Consider the following 26,334-nt stretch of genomic DNA (forward strand, 5'->3'; position numbering starts at 1 on the left):
CCAAGAAAAAAAGAGAGAAGACTCAAATGAACTTATAAATGAAATAGGAGATATCAAAACTGATACCACAGAAATACAAAGGGTCATGTGAGCTGTGAAAAATTGTACGTCAGGAAATTGGATAATCCAGAAGAAATGGACAAATTCCCAGAAATATACAACTACCAATACTGAATCATGAAGAAATAGAAAATCTTAACAGAACAATACTGACAAAGTAGATAGAAGCAGTAATCAAAAACTTTCTGACAATAACAACAAAAGCCCAGTATCAGATAGTTTCACTGGTGAATTCTACTAAACATTTAAAGCAGAATTCATGCCAATCCTTCTCAAAGTCTTACAAAAAATTGAAAAGAAGGGAACACTCGCAAACTCATTTAGGAGGCCAACAATACCCTCACACCAAAGCCAGGTAAAAACACCAAGAAAGAAAACTACAGGCTAATATTCTTGATGAATATAGATGCAAAAAAAATCTCAACAAAATCTTACCAAGTTCAACAGTACATTCAAAGAATCATACATTATGATGAAGTGGGATTCATCGCTGCAATGTATCCCTGTTATGGTTCAATATATACAATCAATAAAGGTGATGTTTCACAGCAGCAGAATGAAAAACTTTTAAAATCATATCTCAATCGTTGCTGAAAAAACTTTATTTCAATATCATTTCATGATAGATACAATATCATTTCATGATAAAAACTCCTGATAAATTGGATATAGAAGGAATGAATGTGCCTCATCATAATAAAGGTTGTATATGATAAACCACAGATAACATCATACTCAAGAGCGACAGGTTAGACAGGTTAAAGGAGGCTTTTTAACATAAGATCACAAACAAGAACAAGGGTGCCTATTTTCACTATTCCTATCCACCATAGTATAGAAGTCCTAGCCAGGCAAGAAGAAAAAATGAAAGGCATTCAAATTAAAAAATTGTCTGTTTGCTGATAACATCACTTATAGAAAATTCTAAAGAATTTGCCAAAACTGCTAAAAGTAACAAATGAATTCAGTAAAGTAGCAGAATATAATATCAACATACAGAAATCACTTGCATTTCTACACAAAAATAAGAAACTATCTGAAAAAAAGGGAAGAAAAGCCGTTCACAATAGCCTCAAAAATAAAGTTACTTAAAAAAAAAATTAACCAAAGAGATAAAACATCTATATACTAAAAATTATGTCATTGATAAAAGAAATAGAATAAAACACAGAAATGGAAAGATATCCTGTGTTCATGGATTAAAAGAATTATTATTGTTAAAATGTAACAACCTAAAAAATAAAAATAAATAAATAAAGGTAATAGCCAAAGTGATTTTAAGAAAGAACAAAGGTGGGTTCATCATACTTTCTGATTTCAAACTGTACAACTTAGCTGTAGTAATGAAGAGCGTTTGCTACTGGTATGAAAGCAGAAACATAGATCAAAGGAAGACAATCAAGAGTCCAGAAATAAAACTACACATAAATAGTCAACTAATATTTGAAAAAGGAGCCAAGAATACTCATTGGGGAAAAGAGTCTCTTCAATAATTTGTTTTGGGAAAACTGGATATTCACATGCAGAAGAATGAAATTGAACCACTATTTTACTCCACTCACAAAGTTAACTTGAAATGGATTAACACTTATAAGTGTGACCTGAAACCATAAAACGCCTAGAAGAAAACACAGGAAAAATTATCCTTGATATTGGTCTTTCCAATGATGTATTATATATGACACCAAAATCACAAGCAACAGAAGCAAAAATAAAATGGGATTGCATTAAATTAAAAAGCTTCTGCACAGTCAAGCATACCTTCAACAAATTGAAAAGGCTATCTATGCAAAGGAGAAAATATCTGCAAACAGTTGTTAATATTCAAAATATATTAAAAATTACTAAATTCAATGCAAAAATAAAAAATAATAATTTGACTTAAAATGGATAAAGGTCGTGAATAGGCTTTTTCCCCCCAAAGAAGATGACCAACAAGTACATGAAAATTAATAATATCCTTAACATTACTAATCATCTTGATAATGCAATCAAAACCACAATGAAATACTACCTCATAGTTGTTATAATGGCTATTAAGAAGACAAATGAAAACAAAAGGCAAGTGATAACAAGCATTGATGAGGACGTGGAGAAAAGAGAATCCTAATGCACTGTTGCTAGAAATGTAATTCGATACAGTTACTATGGAAAACGATATGGAGGTCTCAAAAAACTAAAAATGGAACTACCATAGGATCTAGAAATTCCCTTCTGGGTATGTATCCCAAAAAATCACTATCTGAAAGAGATTTCTGCATTTCCAGTTTATTGCAGACATAGAAAAACCTAAATCCATAACTGAATGAATGGATAAAGAAAATATACATATATGAATATAATTTAGCCATAAAAAAGGAAATCAGTTGTTTTTTTTTTTTCAACGTTTTTATTTATTTTTGGGACAGACAGAGACATAGCATGAATGGGGGAGGGGCAGAGAGAGAGGGAGACACAGAATCGGAAACAGGCTCCAGGCTCCGAGCCATCAGCCCAGAGCCTGACGCGGGGCTCGAACTCACAGACGGTGAGATCGTGACCTGGCTGAAGTCGGACGCTTAACCGACTGCGCCACCCAGGCGCCCCGGAAATCAGTTGTTTTTGACAAAAGGGATGAACCTTGAGGATATTATGCCTAAGTGAAATAAATCATAGAGACAAACACCATATGATATCACTTATATATGTAATCTAAAAAAATAAAAATAAAACAAGATACCCCAAACCAAACATGTAAGTACAGAGAACAGATTGGTGGTTGTCAGAGGCAGGGAGGGAGGGGTACGTAGATCTTAAAAGTTCTCACCACACATGCATACACACACACATACACACACACACACACACAAACTGTAACTATGTAAGGTCATGATGAATGTTAACCAGACTTACTGTGGCAGATCATTTTGCAATATATACAAATATAAAGTCATTATGCTTTACACCTGAAACTAATGTAATATGTCAATTATATTTCAATTTCAAAAATGAACACACAGTGTTTGTTTTAAATGTACATGAATGACATTGAGATTTCAAATTGCCTATATCTCAAGGTTCTACTGTTTCCTGTTAACTATCTCAACCTCTGTAATATCATAAAAATAATTTAAAAAAAGACATAATACTCAAAGATTAAATTTACTAGTAATATTAAATAATTTCATAAACTGGAAAGGATTGCCTAAGTTGGTAATGGTGAAATAAAATATTTTGTTAATTTTCCTCTCTCTTTGCCACTCAAACCATACATTTTAAGCCCACTACACTATGCCTTGATCTATTTTGATAGGAATTTCTCTGGACTAAAATCTTATGTGGTCTTTCAATTTTATAATTTTGAAGACAATGTAAAAATGGAAATACATTTATTAGGGTGAAAATATTGAACTTGAATTGAGAATAAATTCTTATTTTGAACAATGGTATCTACATGTGAAGATGTATTAGGACTGGTCAGAAAAGCATGAAACTGTGTCTCAATAACTTCAGAATCTTCATCCCAGGATGACAGATTTAATGAGGATACTCTTTTTTTTTTTACTTTTGTTGTTTTTTTTTCTTGATTTTGAAAAACTGGTTCTTAATATTGCAAACTACTTTTGTAATGATATAAGAATACTTTTAGATATAAGAAATAAAAAGAATGCATCAAATATCTACAGAGGTCAAGAACTATAGGTCTCTCTGTTTTTTTGCAATCACTCTTATATTTTTCTACCATATTCTAAGAATTGCATACATTATTTATATTTTTGTGCAATTATAAAAACAACCATATGTCCTTGGTGAAAACAAAAGTAGGAGATTACACTTTGGCCCTGCTTCCTGGGATTCCGAAGACCTATCTGTTAGCGCTGTTAAGCATGCAATAGAGAGAAATGAGATACCCGACAATGAGCAAATAACCCTCCCAAACCCCTTCATTGATGGCATCATCTACAGTAGGACATCTATAATTTCATTTTTCAGCCCTCTGATGTCAGATGGGTTTATAAATATGCTATGATAGATACATAATGAATCATTTATTGGCTTCTTCCACATTTGTGACGACTCAAATGGTATATGCTGTTAGGAACTGCTTTTTTATTCTTTTTTTTCCTGCAGATTTTTTCTTCCCCAGTGGTTTCATCTGGGGAATTTTTTTTTCTTTTCCAGTATTTGTCTAAAAGAATCATAATCTACTAACACTCACATTTATAAGTGGACAACATAAATCAAACTATTTTTGTATTTTAAAGACTGTTAATTATGAGAGCCCCTGAATTCAAAGAGAGCAACATAATCTGCATATGTTAACATTTTCAAAAATAGTTACATATGAAGGTAAATTTTAGTAATATAACCATAAGGATTTTATTTATTTGTTTGTTTAATGAGGTGAAAATAGTTACTCCTGCACAGCAATTAGTGATAGTATTGTGGACAAAATGGTGTATCTTTATTGTCTTGAATCCATGCTTCTTGATTATAGAATTCAACCCCTTGAAGAATATATAATGGTTTGCCTAGGATATCAAAATAAACCAGGTGATTCTTTCTGGATATTGATTTTACATAATAATACATAAACAATATTTTATGCTAAACAAATCCTGAATACCATATAATCTAAAATACAGATTTATTAGGGATTTAAAAGACTAAACACTATAGAATATAAAATCAATGTGGTGTTAAAAGTCCAAACACCCCATTTATTTTTTTTTTTTAATTTTTTTTTTCAACGTTTATTTATTTTTGGGACAGAGAAAGACAGAGCATGAACGGGGGAGGGGCAGAGAGAGAGGGAGACACAGAATCGGAAACAGGTTCCAGGCTCTGAGCCATCAGCCCAGAGCCTGACGTGGGGCTCGAACTCACGGACCGCGAGATCGTGGCCTGGCTGAAGTCGGATGCTTAACCGACTGCGCCACCCAGGCGCCCCCAAACACCCCATTTAAAGAAAGTTTGCCCTTGTAGTAGGTCATTACTAATTATATTCTATAGATTATCTCTTGTAGATCAAGATTTTGGATAAGGAAACATTGTGACATTTGTGGAAAATTTTAAGAACTTTGAAAACTTCTCTAGGATTATGGGAAAAAAATTCCCAAATATTTGCTTGGTTTATGTCCACTGACTCTAACACCATCTGTTGCCCAGACACACACTCTCACAAACACAAAATAACTTGCCTTATGCCAGTTATTATAGACTCCAACACAAAAGCAGCAAGGACACCAGCTTTACCCTCAAAACATGTAAAGTTTTCTGCAGAGAGAAATCACAAAGTCAATGTAAATCCATAAAATAATCAAATAGAATTAGATCAAAGCTCAATGGGTAAATGAAGGAGCAAGAGGTCACCTGAGGGTTTGTGAAATATTTCACAGAGGAAGTGAAATGTACCAGTGAAATATGAAGGAATTAAGGAAGAACCTCTCTTCCATCATGTAAATATACATGAGCTGGTCAGATATAAGAAAAAATTACAGGGAGGATTGGTTTGAGGGGGGTTGGCGGTGCTAAGGGTACCATTGTTATGGTGTTGAGAGAACCTCATGGGCAAATGCAGCAGCTAGAAAGCAAATGGCGCCTTTATGCATGTGGTTGTGGATGGGAACAGAGCTTTGTAATTCAGGGACAGATCAAATCTTTATTCTGTATATTTTTAAATTATTCTATTGGAAATGAGGACTCAAAACAGAATTTGGAGGAAGAATGTGAATGTAAATAATAATAATTGCCTACTTGGTAGGAAGTAACCTATTCAGTTTGATTTGCATATCCCTGGAGACTTTTCATTCTAAAGTGGACCCACAGTGTATCTGTTTTGTCCTCAGGGAAAATGAAAATTTTCATTCTAAGAAGAATACAGTATCCCAACAAAGCATAATCAGTATTACAGATACCACTGGATACCTGGCTAAGAACCATTTCTTCTTTCTTCCTTTCTAAAGAATATATATATCAAATACATATATACGTGTGTGTGTGTGTGTGTGTGTGTGTGTGTGTGTGTGTGTGTAAAGTTCTTTCCGTCTCTGTGCAGCCCTGAGCTTTTGTGGAAGCAGAACATATTTTCAGATGCAGAGGGTAAACATGATTGGTCTAGGCCAGCTATAATTGGTTCTTTTAGGCTGAGGCATATGACATATTTGATCAATGAGATGTGAAGAGATATTTACTGGCAGTAGGTAGTCAGGTGGGACTTTTCAAATAGCTTCTTTAATCTTAAAAGACAAACAAAGAAGGCAAAGTCCCTTTTCCACTACTGAGTATCTTGCATCTGGATGTAAAATTTGAAATTATGACCCACATCTTTCAATGTTGAAGGAAGCTGGCCAAGAACAAGACTATGACAGAAGACAGAGTACAAAGATGGAAACAACCTAGGTCCTTAATAATATTGATGGGTCACTGAATTAATCATTTGTGGAACAATACAACTGCTCAATGTATCATGATGCATGATAAACCTCTTTTATTTTAGAGTTTAAACAAGTAAGTTTTCTGTTAGTTGTAGCCCAAAGCATCCCAACTATACAATAAGGATTCTTCAATGTATCGCTTGAAAAGATGCAAAAGTCACACTGCACATCTTCCTTATCTGATATTTGAACAAAGGGAGGAAGTGAGAAAATAAATGACTTGTGTGATTTCTCTCAATAATTTATAAGCAGTCAGGATTCCTAAGTTCCACAAATACTCTGCTAACTTATATATTTCAGTTTTATCTCAAAAATAGTATTATCTTGTTTGTATAAAATTATCCAGCAGAGTGTGTAATAACTAAGTGCTCAGTAAATACTGATTAGTGCTTGACTAAGTATGAATTTCTATTTTCAGCTTTGTCCAACAGTTTTGACACTAACCATCCAATTATGACAATGAGGATCATATATACTATTTACACACAACTAAGTGAGTCACACCTCCAGGGATGTATAGGTTTTGCTACTTGCTTTGGCCTCTATGACATGATACACACTTTCTATACCATCATCAAATGTTATGTCTTTTAACCCACTGATTACAACTTATTTTAATGTAACTCTTAATTTCTCTCTGTTAGATAGCTAAAGTGTTCATGGAGTGACAAGGAGATATACAGCTTAAAGAACTTCCTAGGTGATGGCCCCTTTGTACCTGGGGGATGACCTTAGACCTGGTAAGCTCTCCTGAACTATACATTTCCTGCCTATTCTTTACTAGTTTTCCAATATCAGCAAAATTCCTATTCTATGCAAATGTTTAATGTTTTTTTTTTCAAATTAATGGACAGTAGAAAATGTGTATCTAGAACACAAATAGGTGAACAAAAGAGAGAAAAAGGCAAACACACTGGGGAAAGTTAGTTGAGAAAATGAAATCTACCAAGTTTCTCATTTTGTTAGTTGCCAAGTTTAAAGTAAATCCTCTTTCTTAATTCTTACTCTGCTTTGTCTTCATCTTCATCAAATAAAAATAAAATAAAATAAAAAAAATTGATCCATGTGAAGTCATAATGCCCTAGTGATTTTTAGAATGTATTAGTATAATGAAACTGAAACCATTAATTGACTGACACAATAATTTCCACAGAGCAGAGAAAAAAATGTATTTAAGAGAATGAACTGGTCCACAAAGTAAGATTACTTTAAAAAATACATTTGAGTTTCAAGTTTAAAAAAGGCCGTCACCAAAGATTGGCATCAAGTGATAACAGTGGCAGTTTATTAATAATCTGTCATGTAAAGCTGACATATTATAAGCTGAATTCTGCTCAGCTCTACAAGGAAATCCCATCTATTTTATTACTACCAGAATTAAATATGTTCTGTTGAACGGCTTTAAAAGGCTTAAATATGATTTAGAGCTCTTTTTTTTTTTCAATACATTTACTGCTTCTCTACTACTTCATTATCAACAAGTCAAATCGACAAAAGTCTAATCTTGATTTTCCTGGATATCCATGGTATACCAAACAGGGAGCAAGATAAAACATACATGTTTATAGAGGTTGATAAGTTTGGCTTTAGACAAATAGTAAAGTCTTAGCAACTAAATTACTTGTTTCTGACATGTTGGGAGCAGGGAGAAGCCTAGATATAGTGTGGAAATAATATAAAGTAAGTATTAAAAGTTAAGCCTAGAGAATTCACAGATGGATAATTTATTTAATCAGAATTAGATGTGAGCTAGTCAGGTAGGAACAATCTAGTCAAAGGTGTAAAGAGGTGACAGTCCGTGTGTATTCAGGCTAAAGGATTTAGACGGGGCATTTTATAAGTAAACATCAATGAACCAGATTTTCATAAATAGTAGTTGAATATGCCCATCAGAAGTTGAACTTCATTTTTTTTATGTATTGTTCAATTTGGCTATGCAGGTTTATGTCACTACCACTTACCTAACACATTTTAGATGAACTCTGTTTGTCTCAGGCTTCCAAAAGTATGCTCTGAGGATTTGACAGAAGATGGGCTAAAAGGCATATGATGTACTCTAGTTGATAGTAAGATTAAGACTTGGTACACAAACAACTGGGCTGAGTTCAGAGATTTTGCTGTAGGGTTGGCATGACAATCAGTAAAGAAATAAGTAACACCTTGCACTACAATACAGTGAGTTAGAGTACTAGTTTTCATCCATTAGAAAGTTAAAAGTATCCTTATTACTAAATCCCAAAACCATAATCTCAAATTCACTTTTCTTTATTCCAGGATTAAAACCTTTTTCAAATGATACTTGAGAATTGTTGTCTGTTTCTAAAATTTCACAATTAAAATATAAATTCTCTGAGAGATATCAAACTTAAATCTCTTTCATTGAAAATATTAATCATCAGGTAACAATACTTTAAGACCTACCAGCAGATAAAAGTGCATGGGAGGAGTGGGGGGGGAGGGTGCCAGGAAATAAGTATCCTACCCCAGATAAAATTTTGCCATGGCTAAGAGAAATAAAAGAGTGTGTTTGTGTGTTTCTCATTCATTGGAGAAAGCGTTATATAATAGTACTCATTAATAAATTGCTAAAGAGAAGACCTTTAGAAGTTCAAAAGAAGAGTAGAAGGAGAAGAGCAGCAGAAGAGTAGAAGCCTCAGTTTTCCCTGTTCCAAATTCAGGTAAGGGGAAGTGACAACTTTTAATGTTTCATAGTTCAAGGATAGACAATTTTAACTACATTTCCATAAATCATAATTGACTCATCATAATTGGCTAAGTGGCTAAAAGTTTACTCATCATGTGAATATAAATGGTAATTTGAGTCAAAATAGAAGTTTATTTTCTATAAAAAAATCTGAAGATCAAGGTAAGCACTTCCGAAGGCGTTGGATTTATTGGCAGTATGTGTGCACAAAGTGGTAAGGAGAAAATATGTAATGTTGGATTTAGGAAAACCTGGCAGCATTTGTGACATAAAGAAGATTTTAAACATATCTATAGCCATTAATTTCCAGGTGGCAAAGATTTCTGGTGTGGATGTGTACACACGCACACAATGGATTACAAAAATGATTGGGGTTGTATTTCTTTCTTTTCTCCTCCCCCCCCCCAAGCCCTTTTTTAGTTCTTAACCTACTACTGGCACTTGTCTTTTAGGAAGGTAACTAACACAAAAACTTGTTAGCTTCTCTTTGAGTTGTTGCTTACAATGATTTCTTTTTTTCCAGTCTTACGGCCCTCACCCCTTGCTCTGCCACCATTTCACTTGGTATAGTGAAAATAGCAGGAGATTTGGAGTCTGTCACGCTGGTAACGTATTGAAAGTCATTAGTATCTTAGAGTCAAAGATAACATTCTATGAGATGTAGGTAATAATGTGGCTCACAGAGATTTTGTGAAGATTAAATAATATAGGAAGCAATTCCTTTTAACTAAGTATGTCAATACTAGAGTCCTCTTTTCCTCCTTATACTGACCCCTTCTTCACATTTTTTAATCCCTTGTTTTCTCCCCATTTTGCTTTAATATAACAATATACTCTGTTCTTCATTCCTCTCAGAAACAGTTTCCCCCAAAAAATATTCTAAAAACAACCTGTGTCAGAATCACCTTGGGATGCTTGATTAAAATGTCACTTCCCAGGCTTTACTCCAGATCTTACAAAATCAGACACCCTAGATGGCATGGGTACCTGAAAATCTGTGTTTTAACAAGCTTGCTCTGGGAAATGTGCACACTAAATTTGCATTCACCTGATCTAAACCATTATGCTTACACAATGGTTTTAACAGTCTTGTTTTATGTTCTAGCACCTCTTTTCTAAGAAAATCTTAATCACAGCTGGCAGGCTGCCTTCTAAATTTAACATAAGAAAAACTAAAAGTGGGAAATGGAATTAATTGCATTTCACAACTCAGCCTGGACAGAAATGGTGATGAGAGTACTTTATCCACTCAAGCTCTCACCAGTAACCTATGGTTGACTCTACTTTTTGTGTTTTGTGACCTATATTCTGAATTCTTTGCATACCTTGTCACTAAATTCTAATAAATTTATTGCTTATTCATCTTTTCTTCCATATCATAATTTTGGGAGAAAATATCTGCATATAGTGCAGGAATTATAAAGGATGATATTTATGGGTAAGATGACTATTTCGTCACTCTTCTCTGAAAGCTTGAGTATTTAAATGATGAAGCTACAATATGGTGAAATATTGTTTATGTGTCTTTAAATTTGCAAAAAGTCTGCCTGAATATTTGTTACTGCTTATTTTTATAGATGAAAGATAAAACTGATTATTATAATAGAATTAATACAGCATACATTTGATGTAAAAGTGCATCATTTCAAACCACAAGTTCAATTATTAGTGGATGCAAACACATAGATACATGGAGTCTAGTTCCATAAAGGTAGATTTTTAAGATTGCATAAGAATTATTGCCTGAGTTTTCAGTTATATAATTATTTTCTCTAGGACGCTCACAGAATTTTGAACAAATGAGTGGAATACACTCATATAAGCAGTATTTTAAAATCATTTTTGTTTCAGATAAAGTCACTGATGCTGACTACAAAAAAATTAAAAAATTAAAAAGCATTATCTTTTAGTTTTCTTTTTTTTCCTACTTTTTAATATGAAATTTATTGTCAAATTGGTTTCCATACAACACCAGTGCTCATCCCAACAGGTGCCCTCCTCAATGCCCATCACCCATTTTCCCCTCCTTCCCACCCCCCATGAACCCTCAGTTTATTCTCAGTTTTTAAATTTTTTTAAGGTTTATTCATTTTTCAGAGACAGAGAGAGTGTGAGTGGGGGAGGGACAGAAAGAGAGAGACACAGAATCTAAAACAGGCTCCAGGCTCTGAGCTGTCAGCGCAGAGATTGACGTGGTGCCCGACGTGGGGCCCTATCTCACAGCCAGTGAGAGCATGACCTGAGCTGAAGTCGGATGCTCAACCGACTGAGCCACCCAGGTGCCCCTATTCTCACTTTTTAGGAGTCTCTTATGGTTTGGCTCCCTCCCTCTCCAACTTTTTTTTTTTTTATCTATTAGTTTTCTAGTTTCCCCTTCTCATAAAACATAAAATAACCTTGATTTTTTGATAAGTGGAGTGTTTCATAGGCTTTAATAACAGAATAATTAATTATTTTTCTTTACCATGTAGTTCTAGAAAGTAATAATGGTTATTTTCACAAGGCCATTCCTGGATTAAAGATAAAGGTCAAAGCAAAGTCATAAGAAAATGTCTCTGAACTCCTTTTTAGTATGTTGGTAGTTAATCTACCAAAATGCAGTAGTCATTATTAGTGATGTGCTTTTTGATTAGAAATGTTGTCTGTCAGCATCGAATAGCTAAACTTATCCCGTTCTAAAACTGCACAGGCATTTACCGCCTTCCTCCTACACTATGTTCCTGCTTTAGTCTCTGATGATTTTCTTTCATAAGTAATTTTTCCATGGAACTCTTTCATATCCAACTTCTTTTAAAATACCTCATTAGAAGTGTTTTCAGGTTTCTTTTCTGGTATAATTATACTGTTTAAAGTCCAAATTAAAAACAAACAAAAACTATGTCATAAAATATAAATAGGAACATCCAAGGGTCTTAAAATGAATTCAAGTATTTTTTCATTGTTTTTTTATTGATTCTTACACCTGATACAAAAACATGTTGGTGACCTTTCTTTAAATTCTTTTTACTCGGTAAACAGTATTCAAGAAAGTGTTTGTATCTGTATTATCATTATTGTTATTATCATTATTAGCAGCTAAGAGATAGAATACTCATTTTAAACAAGCTTTATTACACAACTTCAAAATTAACCTCATAATCACATATATTCACATAGTTGATAGCTCAGTTTATTAAAATACTCATTTAAGAAAAGATCTCAATATGACAAATGAATAGCTAAGATGTCAATGGTGTTCTCTTGGCTGAATGAAATGGTTATTTTCTTGACACTGTTGTTGTCACTATTATTTGCAATGCACTTAACAGTGATTTAGGTGGGTGAGAAACAGGATTAGCTGAGATTTGAAGACAGAGCTCTTGGCTTGAGAAACTACTTATTTCCCTTTTATTTCTCTGAAATTGTACTCTTCTATTTCTCCTCCAATGTCTAAGCTTTATGATCTTTCTTCTTTCTATAATGAAAGTTACTCATTGACAGGATTCCTTTTTTTATTTTATGTTTACTTATTTATTTGAGAGAGAGAGAGAGAGAGAGAGAGAGAGAGAGAGAGAGAGAGAGAGAATCCCAAGCAGGCTCCACACTGTCAGTATAGAGCCTGACATGGGGCTCGAACTCATGAATTGTGAGATCATGACCTGAGCCAAAATCAAGAGTTAGATGCTTAACCAACAGTGCCACCCAGGGACCTCTGACAGTATTATAAATACTACACTCAAAGTCATGAATTCCAAAGGCACAGCTTTATTTCTGTACACCAAGGTATACTTCTATATGTCTAAGAAAGTCCCTTCACTCTTGCAATAATTTCCAACACAGAAACATTCTCACTTACTCATGTGTACTTTATTTTGATGTATGTGATTTTAATTATTTTGGATAATTAACATACATATAAATGCAGATATATTTATATTAATAGGACCACCCTATATGTATTAGTCTTTCCAGTTACTTGGGCCATTAAAGCTGTGATTCACCATGCTAACTTCTGCAAGTTTATTCCATTCTCCCTGAAATGAGAACAGAGGTTTTCCAATTGTTTCTTGGTGAATAAATTACAGAAATGTTCTATAAATACAGATGATATAGGGCAATGTTTCCTAAACCTTCCTAACAAATTCATCCTGACCCTGTTCATTCAATGTTCCATAAGGAAAATGCCCAAAGTAGAGGGGATATACAAACATAGCTATTTTTCTATTTGGTTTTTTTTTTTTTGTTTTTGTTTTGTGTTTGTTGTTATCGTTGTTGTTTTTTGCTATCTTCCCATCTCCATTGGCTTTTTCTGGGAGCCTAAGTGGCTGTCACCACCAGCACTGCACAATACCTCTCTAGAAGCTATAAATACCCTGGCTTTTCTCTCGTGACAGTAGGAAATCCTTCTGAGTCTAAGACATGAATTTTTTCCAAAGTATCCATAAAAAAGGTAAGAGAGCCTTAAACCAGCAGTAATTGGGCTCATGGAATACAGATTCTTAAGCTATCAGCTACCACAGACTGGCTAGGCTGTTCCTTCATATGTCACTATCATATTTTCTCCCATGCTCTTTTAAAGGGGAAAATTCTGCATATAAGTAGCTATCTTTGAAGAAAACAGATGATGTTTTATCCATGCACAAGATAAAAGAAATCTTTCTTCTTTTTGGAGAATCAGTGATATATTGTCAAATGTCTCAGATGCTTCAGCATTTGCTCAGAAGCCTCTTCTTTTCTTTTTATGTAGAGTAAAAAAAATATAGCATTATAAAATTCCAGAACTAAAAAAAACCTTGGAAATCATGTTGTCCCACTAGCACATATTATAAATGATAAAATGAAGGCCATAAGGCTATGGAAAATCTTATTAGATGGAAATATTCCCCTTATCTGCCTTCTATCCAGCAAATCTCATATTCTTTTTGTAAGACCTAGCTTAAATTTTGCATCTATGAAGTAGGATATCTTCACAGACTCTCTTAGGCATTTATTATTATCCTAGCCTCTCCTATAACACGTTTCATATCCTTCTAATAGGATCTATCATCTCTGGTACACCTCTCTCTAGCCACAATGCCTTGAGCAAATTTGATACCATCTCTTAATCTAAATTTTACTGGAATAAGCAATTGTCCTTATTTCTCTCAGGGATACTGTAAGGATTAAAATAAATAATCATTGTAAAGGATTTAACATATTGACTGGCATACTGTGCATGCTCAACAGATCTTACTGTTGTTCTTAGGATGATATAATTCATGTATCCACATGTCCTTCCCTTTCACTAATTGGGGAGTTCCAAAATTAGCTTTTATTCAGTTGGTAGCCCAGTGATTGGAACTGGGTTGTGCACACTTTACCTTCAAGAAGCCTGTGCTGAAAATGTTAAGGAATGAATATTCTCACATACGTGGTCCCTAGCAAAATCCTTTCTCCTCATGCATCCTTCAGAATAACCACAATGCCTTATACTTATTTCCACAAGTATAAAATACAACAATGAACAAACCACAAACTGGTGCTTTTGTTATGTGTGTCCTTAGAAAAGTCAGTTTGTTTTTTTTTTTTTTTTTTGGTTTTACTTTGAAATTTCATACCAAGTGTAATAAGTGTGTCCTTCTATGATTTCTCAAGAAGAAAATGTAGTCCCTCCCAAATATATTGGATTTTATCCTTAATTTATATTCAACCTTTTCCTGATGCTGTGGTTTGACCTGAAAATTTTGAAGTTATATCTCTATTTCATGCGTGGGCAAATGCTCTAGCAATAGTATTCAAAACAATTTTGCATGGTAAGCTTTTTATATAACATTTTACCTGTCACGCTTGAAATTTACATTAGAAGAACAATTGACTTCCTTACTTAATGATACCTTTAAGGAACTCTGAAAGTTCATGAATAAAATTATATTTTATGAATAATTTGAAGTAAAGAATCTTATTTTAGTCAGTTAATAATATGTATGTGTTATAATTATTTTCAATTTTGAAAAAAATCAATGAAGTGAAATAAATCAATGTTCACAATGATAAACATGTTTACTCTGCTATCGGAAATTGACTTATTATAAAATTATGATGCCATAGGAAACTATCTCTATACCAGATTTATATTCTGGTAGTCATATATATCCCTTGAAAATGGGAAGCCACTGTTATTAATAAGAGACATGTTAGAACCTCTTGAGGTTCACAAAGATTTTTGTTTGAATTAGGTATCGGTTGATTATAAATGTTATCATTTATAATAATAGTACACTTGAATATCTTACTTCTTAGCTTCAGAGACTTATCAAAATAAAAACCCCTCTTAGCTAATATTTTTCATATAACACTTTCAGGGAGAGAGTCTACCTTAGGTAAGTTCATTTTATAGATTTTATATTAGGGGCAAAAAATTCATTTTAAAGATATATACTCAAAAAAGAAAATTAGCATTGTCCCTAAATTATAGATGTTCAGGGCTTATGACTTCTCCATTGATTCAGATATTAAATGGCGTTTTTAAGTTGGAGGGAAGGGTACTGGGAAGGTGGATCCTGTTTATGCTGCTTCAAAATATTTAGAGTATATGTAATTTCTCTGTCTCTCTCACTACACACACACACACACACACACACACACACTCCATTACCTCTTATAAATATCCAGCACAATAGAAGCATCAACAGAATAATAATTTTTGTATCTGTTAAAAGTTGATATTTTTTGGAATAATGATAGATTTTCCTCAACCTCCTTAGCCTTTCTCCACCCTCCATCTTGTTCCATTCTGTTTTTCAATGGTACAGAGGATTATCCATCCCAGAGAACTTGGAAATATTGGAAAACCAGTAGAGTTTCTATGACAAGTTCTCACTGATACCATTGTAATTTCTTATGACAATTTACTTATGAGCTAAAATACTTATGACCTTACTTTAAGTCTGGCACCTTAGACCACTCAGCCATCCTGACATGACTCATGACCTTACTCTGAGGAGATAATAGGGACTTACCAACTTAAGGTAAAAATATATTTAACTCTCTGAATACAGCAAAAAACAAACAAACAAAAAAAAACCACATCTTTTACTCTTAAGCTTATTTCAAGATAACAAGGTATTTATAATGACATTGTCTTTCCTTGTAGCCCACCAGATTGGAATAAGACACAGTCATTGAAATGAATACATTTTCTAGTGTTTTTTTTATATGAAAGATAACATATTTACTTTTTAAATAATTATACATTGAAATAAACTCACTAATAAACTCAGTGAATGATTATAACAAGTAACAACAGATTTAAAATAAGCATGCTTAGCTTATTTATTTGAATCTGAAATTAAAAGTTCAAAATACATTCCTTTAGCTTATGATGGGGTTAGAACCTGATTAACTCATCATAAATTGAAAATGTCATCAATTAAAATGCATTTAGTACACCTAACTTACTGACCATCACAGCTTAATTTAGCTTACCTTAAATATGTTCAGAACACTTACATTGGCCTATTACTGGACAAAATTCTTTAATAGTGTTGACAATCTCATGTAATTTACTCAATACTGTACTGAAGGGAAGAAGAATGGTTGTGTGGCTACAGAATGGCTGTGAGTGTATCAGTTGTTTACCCTTCTGATGGCATTACTGACTGGTAGCTGTGGGTCACTGTCACTGCCTGGCATCGTGGGAGAGGATTTTTGCCGCATATTACTAGCCTGGGAAAAGATTCAAATTCAAAGTATGGTTTCTACTCAATATGTATAGCGTTCACAACATTGTTAGTAGGGGATCATTTGTACATATAATTAATAGATAAAAGTCCTGAGATAATTAAGGTTTTAGTTTTACCATATCATAGTCCTTCTGTTGCTGAGATAAATTCTCATTATCATGGGTAGAGAGGAGCTCTTTGAATAAGAAGTCTTATGATAAATGCAAAATTTTTCTGTATTTATTAATCATGGCTAAATATCATATGCTGTTCTCAAGATTATAATGAAGGATATTCTGGACTAAAATAGAGTGGGGTGATCTGAAGTAAATGCAAAAAATTCCTCAGGTCAAAATTTCAGATAAAATGTGTCAGAATACAGGTCAGTTTATGATAGTGTGGGTAGATATGAATTATGATATAATTATGCTATTAAAGAAATGAAATGAGGCAGCAGGGATCACAATTTCAAGGCAATCAGGTGTCCCACCTTCACAGATAAACAGATATAAGGAATTATGGGGTTTCCAATATCTTCAGCTTTGTCAAAAAAGGCAGATAGGAACATACAGAAACCTCTGTGCAAGTTAATGACAGATAAATGCTCTGTTTTCATTTCTCCTCTTATTAGATTCCCTCAAGTATAGGGATCTGTTTTCCTAAAGGTAATGATGATAATAGAAGTTTATAGAGGTCTTTCAATTTCCACTTATTCTAGTAAATTCCTCTTTCCATATTGTTCCTACCAGTGCATATGTTCAATTGTGAAAGTCATGTTAACATTAGAAATTATTTGCTCAATGAAATAACTCTTACCTATTTTCCCCAGTTGTTTCTCTAAAGAATACCAGCCAATGCTACTCCTTTCCATTTATCACCGCCTCAATCTCACTGTAGACTCATTTTATAATCCCAAATATTGTTGAAGTCTGTTGTGTTAAAAATGTATTTAATCTCAACCTTATCCCATACAATGCTTAGTCCCAATAATTACTATATGCCTTTGCAGTGTCAATTCGTACATAATTCTACATATATCAACCCAGGACAATTAGCTAAAATAGTCTGGGTTGCTAGATCATTGACCTGAATGAATCTCTAGAATGTCCAGTATTGAATCCTTATTCCCTACTTCTAATTTGGTTTTTGTCTGAAGTAACAATTACAAATTGCACTCTGAGTAGAAGGTAAGACAATACATTCTTGATCCCAAATGGAGTTATTGATTCTTTTACTAGAGTTGTCTCTCAATTTCATCTTGGTCAACTCAGTTGTGAATGGTTTTGTTATACAATCAACTGCTCTAATCTAGGACTCATGCTCATTGTCTTTTTTTCTCACCTTCTACATCCAATCAATGATTAAGTCCTTTTGGTTCTACCTCCAAAATAGATTGAAAATCCATTCCAGTGATCCCATCCTTGTTCAGGACATCACATCTTTCTCTTTTGGCAATCTTCAAGTGTTTCCTAAATGATCTCTCCATGTCTAGTCTTATTGCCCATTAATTCATTCTCCACAAAGCACTTATCTTAAAACATAAATGGGATTACCACACACTTTTGTTTAAAAGCATTCAGTGGTTTCCAGTGGCATTTACAATGAAATCCAATATACTTGTCATGGACTTAAATGCTTACTTCATCTCAATCCCCTCTCCTTTTACCTACTACACTTACTCCACTACACTAGCATTCTTTTATTTCCTTGAACATTCAAGTTCTTCTTTTCTTAAGATCCTAGAAATCCTTTTATACCCACTTTTTCTTTCCATTTCCTCATGTGGTGAACTCACCTTTCATTTAAAGCTTTTAGCTTAAATACCAATTCCTGTCCTCATAATTCTATATTTCAGAATGTTTTCTGTCATAACATTTAGCAAAGATTTGTTTTGCATGTTTCTTTTTCCCCATTAGATGTGAAATCAGTAAGATAAAAACTTTGTCAGCTCCCCCACTGTGACATAAGTCAGCCATTTTCTTTCTTTCTTTCTCTTTCTTTCTTCTTCTTCTTCTTCTTCTTCTTCTTCTTCTTCTTCTTCTTCTTCTTTTTGTTTATTTATTTTAAGAGAGAGGGAGAGGCAGACAGAGTCAGAGACAGAAGGAGAGAGAGAATCCCAAGCAGGCTCTGTGCTGTCAGTGGACTGAGCCACCCAGGAGCCCCAAGTTAGTCATTTTCATAGCACATAGTAAGTTCCTCATTTTTGGAAATGGAAGGAAAGAGAGAGGAAAAAAAAAAAAGAAGAGGGAGGGAGGTGGTGGGAAGAGGGAAGAAAGGTTGGAAAAGGAATATGTTTGAGGGACAAATATTTGATTTAGCAAAAGAAAGCCAGTTGTTTCTCTAGCTCATATACAATTGATTTTCTAAGATCGCAAATATTTACAGAACATCTGCTACAGCCAGATATCGTGCCAGGAACTAGGAAATATTTCTATTTTGGGGGGGACCCTAATATTACCTTAATAGTTTAATGAAATAAATATATCATTGAATAGGGTAAACAAAAATAAAAGAAAAAAAGAGCATTTTGTATGTACAATTATTTTATTCTCAAGTTAATATTCACTTATATTACCAAAACTTTTATATATTTTTTGCCTTTTTAAAGGATATTCATTCTCTTAGATTATAATTTTATTGCAGTATTCTATCTTTCAATTTTGAGTTCAAACTATGAATAAAACAATCTGTTTATAATTCCTCAGTTGGTATAATTTTCCTTCATGCAGCATGTTAATTACATGTCTTTGAACTTTATTTGTCCCTAAGCTCTGTCATCTCTGTGAAAATGAAGCCAAGTGTATTTAACTGGCATCATTTACTTGTATCAGTGTGTCTCAAATGCATTTTTTTCCCTTTAACTAACATTTACCTTCAGGGATACCTTCATAAATTAAATGCTGAAGTACTTGTGTAAACTATGCTGTATTTCAAAGATAAATTCATTAATAAACTTGTTATTTAACTATTTGAAATGGCTAGTGGAAGATCAAACCTATTAATGCTACATAAACTGTACCAATCTTGAAGACACCTTTCTTTTTTTTTTTTTTTTTTTAAATTTTTTTTTTTCAACGTTTATTTAGTTTTTGGGACAGAGAGAGACAGAGCATGAACGGGGGAGGAGCAGAGAGAGAGGGAGACACAGAATCGGAAACAGGCTCCAGGCTCTGAGCCATCAGCCCAGAGCCCGACGCGGGGCTCGAACTCACGGACCGCGAGATCGTGACCTGGCTGAAGTCGGACGCTTAACCGACTGCGCCACCCAGGCGCCCCGAAGACACCTTTCTATGGTGTCTGTGTTTTACCTCTGTTTTTCCTGCTCTAAATACCCCACAGAGAACAATAATTTAGTAAAAGTGAAAATCACCTATTAGCTTTTAATTAGTACACACACTCCATATTTCATCATCTTTGGCTACCTAAAATAGACAATAAAGTCTGAAAGGAAAAAAAAAAAGAACTGATACAAACCCTATGTTCTCCAAACACATGAAAATAAATGAGATACTACCTTTCTTTTGCTTCAAGGATTTTAATCTATGACCCCTACATTTTTCTCATCAGATTTTTCACTATTATAAAGATTAAAAAAATAACTAATTATTAAAAGCAGCCTATTATAGGGTTTGCTTTTGCACTTCCATTGTTTGAGTTAGGAGTTACTCCGAAGTTAATTAAATGTCTTGTATTATGGACCTAGAGATTTAAAAAGAAATGGTCAAAATTGGATATGTGAATATTAAATTATTGAATTTTCTGTTTTAAATAATTATTTATTTCATTATGTTTCATTATATCTCTCAAATATTTCAACTATTATGGAGATAATTTTTTGTATTTAAATCAAGATGATTACTTCAAGAGTAAAAAAACAATTAAAAACCATGCATAATGGGACAATACGATCTATGGCAAACATATATACAATTGCATAACTGACAGTTTTAAGGATGACGTAATACTGATTTTTATACTATTGTTACTATCAAGCAAAAAACAGGTATGTGATGCACTTCTGTGTTTGTCATGGAAAATATTGTACATACATATGTCTATATATAAGTCTCAAGGCAAATAAAATCTCAATGTAGTACATACAACAGTAGTCTGTTGTTAATCTTTTAGGCTGTATTTATTATGACTGTTATGTGTTTAAGTAATTTATTATACAATATTTTGGGGGGCAAGTAAATGCATTATAATAATAATTTTATTTGAATACTAAACTGTTAGCTTAATTTCTAATGTTTTAATGATTCTGTAGATAATTTATTTTGAAGAGTTTTTTTCACTTAATATATGCTAAAAATTATCATAATACATAAGGGTTAAAGTCAAATATTAATTTTGTTATGCTGCTGAATATTCATTTCAAAATTGTAACTGATGGCCACATAACTGATTATAGTGTGTGACAGACAGTAGATAATACATAAGTACATATCTAATTTTATGAAGTCCTACAAATTGCTTATAAACAGTGACATTAAAGTATTAAATAAATATCAGCATCTTCATATTTATTTATGAATTTTACAATAAAAGTTAAAATAAACACAGAGCAATTACTATTCTAATGATAAGCTTTCCAGCAAACTATCTTAAACATACAAGAAAATAACAATATCCTTGCAATTTAACAATACAATAGTATTCTTAAAACCTAGAGATCATTACATGTAAAAATTTAAACAATAAAGCTTTTATAGAAACCATAGGAAAATTCCTTAGCGTGGCAAAGCAAATATTTCTTTTTTAAAAATATTGATGAAGTAGGACAATAGTCAGACAAGAAACAAACCTACTTGAGAACTTCTATTCAACAAAAGACACCACTAGGAGAGTACAAAGAAAAACAACCAAATGGTTTAATATACAATATAAATATCCAGTGGTATGCAGTAAATGTTTAACAACCAACTCCCCAGAAGAAAAAATAAAGCCCTGTTTTTCATGTTTGCCAGTGTGTGTGGTATAAATAAACACTTCTACCATGGAAGATTTTCAAACTATCAAGCAGCTCCCAAAATTCCTGACACTTTAACAGTTGGTCTTGTGAATCAGTTTGAGCCAGCTCTATCACAGAGGATTGAAACAGCTTATCTGGTATATGGTTAAGGAAAAAGGATGCACGGTATGGTATAGAAAGGGCAAGTCTTAGACACTTCAAAAAGGAGAATAGTCATATGACAGTCATCACAAATATGACAAATAATCATAAGACGTGTTTGATGCCATAAGCCTTCAACATATTCAAATTAAAATATTTCTATAAGCACACTAGAATGGCTAAAATAGATGGATGCAAAATCCTGTTAGTGAGTATATGGAGCAACTCACTCTCACATCTTGCTTTGAAAGTCCCGTATTACCACTTCGGCAGACTATCAGTATCTACTAAAGCAGAACATATGCATATCCTATATATCCAACAAAATTCATGCATGCATTTCCTGCAACACATCTTCCAGATAGACATATAACCACTATCCACAAGAACCAAAGTATGGAAATGACCCAAATGCTCATCAATGGGATGTAGATCATAATTTGGTACATGAGCTCAGTTGAATACCAAACAGCAATGAAAATGAGTGCTTTATCACTGCATATAATCTTACAAATATAATGCTGAGAAAAAGAACCAAAGTAGTAACTACTGTATGACTTCATTAATAGAATGTAAAATAGGAAGTAATCTATCCTTCTAGAGGTCAATACAGTGCTTATGTTCCATGCAAATACTTACGAGAAGTGCACTATGTAGTGGGCTTCAAAGTACGATAATGTTTTATCTTTTATTCTTTATTTTTCTTTTCTTTTTAATGTAAGAGCTGATTATAAGGGTGGGTTCATTTTGTTACAATTCACCAAGACTGTGCATTTAAGATACGAGATGATAAATGATGAGTGTACATTTTTAAAATATTTTGACATATTTTATAAGTCGAATTGACTTATGAGAAAAGTTAATTTGGATATATTTGTAAAATATGTTATAACTTAATACGTATCAGGAATAAAATTATTGCTTTATGCATATCCAAATAATGTATTTCACAAAAATGTCTTCCATTATCAACAGAGTCCATTGATACAGAGTCCTGTATCAACAGAGTAGAGCAGTAAAATTCCCCTTGCTTCTATGTGACACTTGTCTTTAATAATCGTATGTTGAGTGTCTCAAAAAAAAAAAAAATGTAACCAAAGCATACACCTTACATAGCCCAGAGCTGATCATTGCCTATAATCACTTAAAACTTCTTCAAGATACATTTCAGTAATGCTGTATTACCAAATCAACAAGTTTTACTCAATCACTTTGTGTTTCCCAAGACATCATTTACCCGAACATATAAAATATATGACACAAATGCCCATATTATCCCCATTTTATGTATCAGCTACAAGCGGATAAATCTTCATCATGTTCACAATTAAAAAAAGAGATAAACTGAACATTCTTTTATTAAACTTATGTTTATGTTTCTTACATTCTGTAGTAATCAATTATAAATGGCATCCAGATTTACATTTTTAACAAATGTTATTGAATACAATTAACCAAAGTACCTGACAAATTAATAAGGCCCATAAAATCACCTTAGAAGTAACGGGTTATTTTTTTATCATATCTATTTCCATAGTTACATATTTTACTTTCAACTTTATAAAGCTGCAATATCAAGCTTTCTTAGAGGAACCCAATTTTGATAAATCTTGACAGGTGTTAAAATAAGTTTTCCTTTCAATAACTCATTGCCTCTATTCATTGACATCAAATAGACGTTATTATAAAAAATTTTAATATATAAAATTGTCATTCATGTCCAAAGAACTTTTTTCAGAGTTATAAATCTTACCTTTCTGAACAATGCCTTCAAATTCACTTAGAACTTATCAAAGACTATTTCAGGTGACTATATTACTATAATCTAACCAAGAACATAAACATTTGATAGAAAGTATCACATATCAACATTTATGTAAAGGTATCATAAAGTATCAAGGAAACTCTGCAAATTAGCTCTGTTTTTACTGGATACCATCAAGTAGGGATAATAAAGGGAAAAAACTCAAAAATGAATTTATTAATTATAATCTTACCATAAGCTCACAGGTTAGGAATTCAGAGAAGAGGTTCACCACCCTGAGACCTAGAAAAGTATAACCAAAAATATTTCCATCAGCACTGGCACTGCATTTTAATTCAAGCATCACAAAATGTTAAATAGTGATTCATATTATGAAAAATTTCATTGTATGATTAATTAGCATACATATAATTTAACAAATAATTTTGACTAAAATATTCGTCTGAAATAGCATTATCATTACTCAGGTCACATCAAACTATTGTGGTTTAAGATTAATTACTCTAATTTGAGCTCCTTAATGCAGGATGACAAACAAGTAGAGGATTTTTATTGTCTCCTTTGCTTCTTATGGGACTATGGGTGATGGGCACATCTGCAAGCAAAATTTATTTTGCATATGTTACAGAACCTTAGTTACATTCATTTATACAGCTTCATATGTATATATATATATATATATATATATACACACACACACACACCCATATACACATACACACACTATGCATGTGGGCCACACACACACACATTTACAAATGTAGTTATCATACTACAAACCTACATTTATCTTTGTTTTTTCTGTTTAAATCAGGGATAATATATAACTTTCCATGATTATAAATATTCTCTAATATTTGTAATTATATATTATATTATTATAATATATTATATATATATAATATATATATAATCCTAATTTAAAAGCTGTATGGTACTCAATAGTTTATTATATACCTTAAATTATTTGATATTTGATTTAACAATAACACTTTATAATATCAATTGATATTATCTTTAAATTGAGTCATTTAGTTACCATCACATGTAACAATGTTTAAAAGTTAATATGCTTGGCAAGAGCTTTAATATTTTGATGCAGTGCTGACTTACTAATTAACACATATTTATTAAGCCCTTGGATTTGTTTACTTCTAAGCAGATTCTGCTCTAAATGGATAAAAGAATACACTGAAGATTCAATCTTGCTATACGTGAAGAAATTAGTAGCATTTATGAACCTTTTAGGAAACTGAATGACTGGTATATAGGCAGGTGCTCTACTGTGTGATGTATCACAATTTAAGTTAATAGAAGAGAGAAACCATAACAGACTGAATCTATTAGTCAATGTCTTAATGAGTAGTGTTGTTTTTAAGGATAGGTTTTTCTCAAAGTTCTATGCATTGAATTATTCCAACCATTTTCTACTGCAACTGAAGGAAACATAATATAACATAGTTTGTCTCACAAAGGAATGATATTTAACTCTTAGGAGGAATTATAATATGCAGAAATGATTCTGATACTAAAAGAACCACTTGACGACTGAAATGAAATGTTTTCAGTATCCTTCTGATGAAATGTTAGCGGAAATCAAAATATCACTGTCACTGAGGTGTGAACATTCACATTAAAATGTATTATTCTTATTCTGCAAATTGAAATGTATGTGTGCAGTAAAATCTTTAATAATGACTTCTCAGGCTTTCTTGGTCAAAGTCACTGAACTGGGCGCCTGGGTGGTTCAGTCGGTTAAGCATCTGGCTTTGGCTCAGGTCATGATCCCATGGTTCATAGGTTCAAGCCTTGCGTGGGGCTCTGTGCTGACAGCTGAGAGCCTGGAGCTCTCTCTCTCTCTGCCCCTCCCCTGATCGCTCACTCTCTCTCTCTCTCTCACTCTCTCTCTCTCAAAAATAAATACACATTAAAAAAATTAAAAAAAAATCCAAAGTCACTGAACTAACTGGTGGCAAGGACTTAACTGCATTCTGAATCTTTGATTCTCAGTCCATTGTATTTCATTCCAGTTATTGGCCATTATCCCAGGTCTCCTTGTTCCCAAGTGGGTAGACACTGCTTCCCAGCCTTCCACAGGTTTCTTTCCCACCCACTCCTTTTACAAATTCCAGTGCACATGGATTAACCATGTGAACATGCTATTCATTCTCTATTGCATTCTGCTTTTATTTTCCCTGCAGGAACAAGGAGTGAGAAGAGGACTTCAAAAGGTCTACTTCTGGGGGCACCTGGATGTCTCAGTCAAACAGCTGATTCTTGATTTTGGCTCAAGTCATGATCTCAGGGTCATGAGACTGAGCCCCACATCAGGCTATGAGCTGAGTGTCAAATCTGCTTGGGATTCTGTCTCACCCTCTCTCTCAAAATAAATAAACAAACATAAAAAAAAAAAAAGATTTGCTTTCTACTGATACTTGCTAAAGAGGAAGACTTTCCCAAGAACATATTGTGCTCTGAATGCTTATACTTCAAGTCAATCAAGGAATTATATTGAGACCTTCCCCTCTGCTCCCCGTTTTTATCAAGAGGTGCATCAAATTCAATTGGGGGTAAATGTAAAACGGTTATGTGTTAGA

At 33.1% G+C, this 26,334-nt stretch overlaps 1 long non-coding RNA gene across 1 annotated transcript in view; it reads right to left on the reverse strand.

The window, feature by feature from the left end:
- Positions 1 to 26,334, reverse strand: part of LOC116738427 — a 362,032-nt gene that overhangs the window by 157,176 nt on the left and 178,522 nt on the right. The window contains exon 3 of the long non-coding RNA XR_004344354.1: positions 23,970 to 24,019. This is a non-coding gene — a long non-coding RNA (uncharacterized LOC116738427). The remainder of the gene's footprint in view (positions 1 to 23,969; positions 24,020 to 26,334) is intronic.

The sequence above is a fragment of the Lynx canadensis genome, chromosome D4, assembly GCF_007474595.2.
Source record: "Lynx canadensis isolate LIC74 chromosome D4, mLynCan4.pri.v2, whole genome shotgun sequence".
NCBI classification, from domain to species: Eukaryota; Metazoa; Chordata; class Mammalia; order Carnivora; family Felidae; genus Lynx; species Lynx canadensis.